General features: G+C 46.0%; 1 protein-coding gene across 1 annotated transcript in view; it reads right to left on the reverse strand.

The window, feature by feature from the left end:
* Positions 1–6,598, reverse strand: part of LOC145412177 (putative Na(+)/H(+) antiporter nhx-9) — a 97,912-nt gene that overhangs the window by 24,704 nt on the left and 66,610 nt on the right. The gene's annotated exons all lie outside the window — the stretch shown is intronic.

The following is a 6,598-nucleotide window of genomic DNA, read 5'->3' on the forward strand; positions in this document are numbered from 1 at the left end:
GTGACCTCTGCATCTAATAACGGACTGAGGTCAAGGTAGGTCATATAGGGTCAATGTGAAGAGTGTTTTATAATTATCAGGTGACACAGGACATGGGGTCAAGGTGATGGTGGTGGTGGTGGTGGTGGTGGTGGTGGTGGTGGTGGTGATGATGATGGTGGTGGTGAGGGTGATGGTGATGATGATGATGATGATGGTGATGATGATGGTGATGATGGTGGTGGTGGTCGTGATGATGATGATAATATTAATAATATTAATAATAACAATAATAATAATAATAATAATAAAATGTTGAGAGAGAGAGAGAGAGAGAGAGAGAGAGAGAGAGAGAGAGAGAGAGAGAGAGAGCATCACGAGTTTTTCATTACCTTTGATTAAGATAATATATAAAAGGAGAGGAACGTGTCCCCAAGCTCTCTCTCTCTCTCTCTCTTTTCTCTCTCTCTCAAGAATAAGAAAAGAGGAGATGAACATTATAGGAAGAAGCTCTCTCTCTCTCTCTCTCTCTCTCTCTCTCTCTTTTACAATCTCACTTCCTCATCCTCCCTTTCCCCTCCCCCCTCCTCATCTTCTCTCTCCTCCCACTCCTCTTCCTCTTCCCCCTTCCCTCCATCTCTCCCCCTTCCTCCCTCCTCCTCCTCCCCTTCACTTTCCTTCCTCACTCCCGTCTTCTCTCCATTGCGTTCTCCTCCTTGCCTTTCCTTCCTTTACCGTTTCTGATTTGCCTTCCGGTCGAGAGAGAGAGAGAGAGAGAGAGAGAGAGAGAGAGACCTACTTCCCTTGTGGTATGATCAAAAAAGGGAACCGAACCGGGGAGCCGTAACCCCCTGACCACCAGGCTCCTGTGACGAAGGGCTAAAAATACTATACCACAATGGGAGGCAATTTTGTGTTACGTAATGCAGTACCTATTCACACTATCCTCTTCCTCTCCCTCCCTCCCTGCTGCCTCTCCACCTCCTTTCCTCCAATTCTTCCTTCCTCCTCCTCCTCCTCTCTCCTTTCCTCTATTTCTTCCTTCCTCCTCCTCTTCTTTCCTCCATTTCTTCCTTCCTCCTCTCCCCCCTCTCCTTCTTTCCATCTCCCCTTTCCTTCTTCCTCCTCTTCCACTTTCCCTCTCTACCTTCCCCTCCTCCTGCTCTTCTCTCTCTCTCTCTCTCTCTCTCTCTCTCTCTCTCTCTCTCTCTCTCTCTCCATTCCTCCTCCTTTTCCTACAAGCACTTTCTTCCTCATTCCTCCTCCTCCTTCCCTCCCCATCCACACCTCTTATCCCCTCCCCCATTACCATACAATACACCCCACACCGGCATAGGGTCATTAGGCAATAAAGACACAATTACTACACACACACACACACACACACACACAGAGGCAGATACATACACAGACACAGACACACACACAGAGGCAGATACATACACAGACACAGACACACACACAGAGGCAGATACATACACAGACACAGACACACACACACACACACACGCACACACACATTATCCTTTCAACATACAAGCTTGAACAACACAACATTTACCTTCACCTCTGGCTCACTCACATGCACTCTCCCAGGTGAAAATGCCACCGTCAATAAGGGAATGGCGCTGCCGTGGGGAGGTATGCGCTCTGTGAATGCTCTACTTGGTCTTGTTGTACGGTATAGGAATGTTTTAGTGTGACAAACGCCAAACGATCGTCTTCAGTGACCTTTGCGGGTTTAGTTCGGCTTAATGAGGCCATGCTGACCAAGTACTCAAGGTTGGGGAATGGCCGAGTTAAGCCAGACTAAATCACCCGTGCATCGGCGCTGAGGACCGCCCCTTGTCAAGCCCTTGTACACGTCTGTCTTAAGAAATGTCCTGTCCTGGGGGTGTACTAGCAGCCAGGGGGTGTACTGGGGGTGTACTAGCAGCCAGGGGGTGTACCGGGGGTGTACTAGCAGCGAGGGGGTGTACTGGGGGTGTACTAGCAAGGAGGGGGTGTACCGGGGGTGTATTAGCAGCCAGGGGGTGTACTGGGGGTGTACTAGCAAGGAGGGGGTGTACTGGGGGTGTACTAGCAGCCAAGGGGTGTACCGGGGGTGTACTAGCAGCGAGGGGGTGTACTGGGGGTGAACTAGCAAGGAGGGGATATCGGGGGTGTCCTAGCATCGAGGGCGACAATATCCCGTAAAAACGCCGGCGGAGACAGCTGCACATCCTGGAGTGAGGCAGGAAGGAAGGGAAGGCACTGCACCGGGACTCCCCTCCACCAGGTAAGAGTTCCCAGGCTTCTTTCCGAGGCCTGACCCGGACCTGCCTTGACGTAGCTACCATGACCTACACACACACACACACACACACACACACACACACACATACACGCACGGACGCAGACAACTCTCACTTATTCTACCTGGCTTTACTTTCCACATCCCCAGTTCAAGTGCTCTAACCTAATCTACTTTCACATCATCTAACCTGACCTTACCTGATGATATCTAAATCTAACGGCGCGTAGCTAAATGTGATCTGACCTAACCTAACCTAACCCAACCTAACCTAACTTAACCTAATCTAACCTAGCCTAACACTTCTTCCCGTGGGATGACCCGGAGCTGCAGACCCTTTCAATGACGTAGTTGGCATGACCTTCTACACATAAGGCATAAAAACTACACACCACATCCTACCTCGTTTTTACCTACCCCAGTCACACCTGATTTAGCGTTATCTATCTGTCTATCTATCTGTAGCCAAACTCCACATATCTATCTATCTATGTGTCCATCTATCTATAGCCAGACGCCTTCATCCGTAAGGGGTGGCCACAAATAAATCGCCTCCATGTCCCCTGCCATTTCGCTGCTCTCTAACGATCTAATATATTCTAGCAAACTAGCTTTCCTTCACATAATATAGCCTAACTTAACCTAGAAATATTCACAGAGCGTATACCTCAGCCAACTCCATAAATCCTGATCCACACCATAATCTAATCAACTGCCTAATCACACCATCCTTTTCCTCTCCTTGCTACCTCGCCTCCTCCTCTTCCCTCCATTTCTTCCTTCCTTTTCCTTCCCTTCCCTCCATTTCTTCCTTCCTTCTCCTCCTCTTCCCTCCATTTCTTCCTTCCTTCTCCTCCTCTTCCCTCCATTTCATCCTTCCTTCTCCTTCCCTTCCCTCCATTTCTTCCTTCCTCCTCCTCTTCCCTCCATTTCTTCCTTCTACTCCTCTTCCCTCCATTTCTTCCTTCCTCCTCCTCTTCCCTCCATTTCATCCTTCCTTCTCCTCTTCCCTCCATTTCATCCTTCCTTCTCCTCTTCCCTCCATTTCTTCCTTCCATCTCCTCTTCCCTCCAATTCTTCCTTCCTCCTCCTCTTCCCTCCATATACTCCTTCCTCCTCCACCAATACACCAGAAGTCATCACAATCCAGCAACAACTTTTTCAGATCCTGTGCACAAACGGACACGGGTGAACACTTAACTTCCCCCTAACTTCACTGGCGGGGGTAACAGATGCTTAACTCCCTATCCTAACAAATCCTAATCTAACTCCATCTAATCTAATCTAATCTTAAACTAATTCAACCGTAACCAACGTGAAACAAGAGGGATGACCTTTAACATGCAAGGCTCTATAAATATTAATCACTAACACGCTATAAGAAGAATTCCTAGCCTAATCTAACTCCTAACTCAGTGATTTCTGCCCTGACCTAACCTAACCTAACCTACCTTCAATTAGGCAACAAAGCATCCCCTATCCTGACCTAACATCAACTATTTCAAACCTAACCTAAAATCGTATCCTAACCTAACCTAACTTCTATCTATCTAGCGATCTATTGCCAGACGCCTCAATCCCATATGGGGTGGCCACAAACAAATCGCCTCCACGTCGCCCCGCCATTTCACTGCCCTGCTCCCAACTCACACCCCGCTCTCTCATATACCTCTCCACTCCATCCCTTCATCTAACCTTACCTAACTTACCTTCACTTAATCCACAACTTCCCCCGCCCTAATCTAACATCTATCACCTCTCTAATCTTCCCCTGTCGTAATCTAACATCTATCACCTCTGTCTAATCATCCCCTGTCCTAATCTAACATCCATCACCGCTGTCTATTCTTCCCCTGTCCTAATCTAACATCTATCTAATTTTCCCCTGTCCTAATCTAACATCTATTACCTCTCTAATCTTCCCCTGTCCTAATCTAACATCTATCACCTCTGTCTAATCTTCCCCTGTCCTAATCTAACATATATTACCTCTCTAATCTTCCCCTGTCCTAATCTAACATCTATCACCTCTGTCAAATCTTCCCCTGCCCTAATCTAACATCTATCACCTCTCTCTAATCATCCCCTGTGCTAATCTAACATCTATTACCTCTCTAATCTTCCCCTGTCCTAATCTAACATCTATCACCTCTGTCAAATCTTCCCCTGCCCTAATCTAACATCTATCACCGCTATCTAATCTTCCCCTGTGCTAATCTAACATCTATTACCTGCCTAATCTAACCTCATCTAACCCCACCCGGACCTGTGCTATCTGTAATGGGAAGCCTTCAGAAAACATGACAACAAAATAACGAGTGTCCTTCAGGAAAATAGCCTTCATGTACCCTCCTCTCTCTCTCTCTGTCTCTCTCTCTCTCTGTCTCTCTCTCTCTCTCTCTCTCTCTCTCTCTCTCTCCCTACCTATATATCTACCTAACTATCTCTATTTTATCTTTACCTACTACTCTGCCATAAATAGATATAGATAGATTGACAGATAGACAGTGAGAGAGAGAGAGAGAGAGAGAGAGAGAGAGAGAGAGAGAGAGAGAGAGAGAAACAGACAGACAGAGACAGAGACAGAGGAATAAAAACTACATTCATTTTAGGAATCACATGGTAATAATAATAATAATAATAATAATAATAATAATAATAATAACAGCAACAATAAAAATAATGAGAGAGAGAGAGAGAGAGAGAGAGAGAGAGAGAGAGAGAGAGAGAGAGAGAGAGAGAGAGAGAGAGATTAATTTCAAGGCAGCACAAGGTAAAGAAATTAAATCCATCAGTAAATAATATAAATAATAATAAAGTAATTATTGTTTTTAATAGCGATAAAATAGAACAATAGGTTTTTAATGATCCCTCTGGCTTACTGTGGTAGATAGATAGATAGATAGATAGATAGATAGGTGGGTAGGTGAATAAAGAGGTAGGTAGGAGGGTAGGCAGGTAGACAGAGAGGTCAGGTGAGAGGTGGGATGGTAGACACACTATAGATAGATAAATAGATCGATAGATAGATGAACAGGTAGGAAGGTAGACAGGCATACAAAGATTATCTGTCTATCTATCTATCTATCTATTGCCAGACGCCATAATCCCGTAAGGGGTGGCCATTTGACTTTGAGTTATTTGTTTTACGGGGAGGGGCACTAACCCTCCACCAACCCACTTGTTGACACGTAGAGGGCACGTATGGTTTAGTTATATGGTTACCACCCAGCGTTGTAAATGGTTTCCTGGCTTACAGGAAACCATTTGGCTTGTCACTCAATGTAAAGCCACCTGTAAAGGAAAGAAAAGCAATAAGAAGTGACAGGAAAGATGGGAGAAACAGGAAGAGAGGAGGGCAGGCACAGAAAAAGAATGACAAAGGCTAAGGTAGAAGCAGGCAGCACTGCATCAAGTGAGTGGATGATGGTCGCCACCACCTACCACTAGAGGGAAAATTAAGGCCGCAAATAATAGGGAAATTTCAGGAAGAGAAGCGAGACAGAAGAGCTGAAGAGGACATTAAGGAGAGACAGACTGGAGACAAGAAGGCCCCTTTTAGTCGCCTCTTACGACAAGCAGGCATACTGGGGAAGCATTCTTTACCCCCATACCCAGGGGCTACAAAGATTATATAGATAGATAAATGGATCGAGAGATAGACAGATGGATGGGTAGAGATAGATAGATATATAGATAAAGAGACAGGCAGGTAGGCAGCTACGTAGGTAGGTAGGTAGGCAGGGAGACAGACTGGAAAGCACGTAAGTAGGCAGGTAGGTAGGTAGGTAGGTAAGCAGGTAAACACATATAAAGATAGATAAACAGATCGATAGACAGGCAGATAGACAGAGACAGAAACAGATACAGTTAACAGTCAATGTAATCAACAGTTAAAGTGTAGAATATATTAATTCAAGTTACAAATGTTTTACCGATGAGAATTCTACTCTTACTTTTTTCTTTCGTAATATGAAGGCCACATCAGCCAGAAAGGACCTCTAGATCTGTAACGTCTGTGTATCTGTGTAACTCACTACATTCCCACACCTCCACCCACACTCTTGCCAGATCCCTATAAAAAGGTTTCCCATCTTTGACCTCTCACCTCTTCACCTCCCTCCCCCCCTTCTCTCTTTCTCTCCCCGTTTCTTCCTCCCCCCCACTCCCCCTCCTTACTTCTTCACCCCTGTCCCCCTCTCTCTCTCCTCCCTCCTTCTCTCATTCCCCCTCACCCTCCTCCTTCTTCCCCTATCCTCCTCCCTTCAGTATCTCTCTCTCCCTCTTTCAGTCCCTTCCTTCTTCCCCTCCCCTCCTCCCTCAACC

This window comes from Coenobita brevimanus, chromosome 11 (assembly GCF_032717465.1).
Source record: "Coenobita brevimanus isolate Jiangsu-jjx chromosome 11, ASM3271746v2, whole genome shotgun sequence".
NCBI classification, from domain to species: domain Eukaryota; kingdom Metazoa; phylum Arthropoda; class Malacostraca; order Decapoda; family Coenobitidae; genus Coenobita; species Coenobita brevimanus.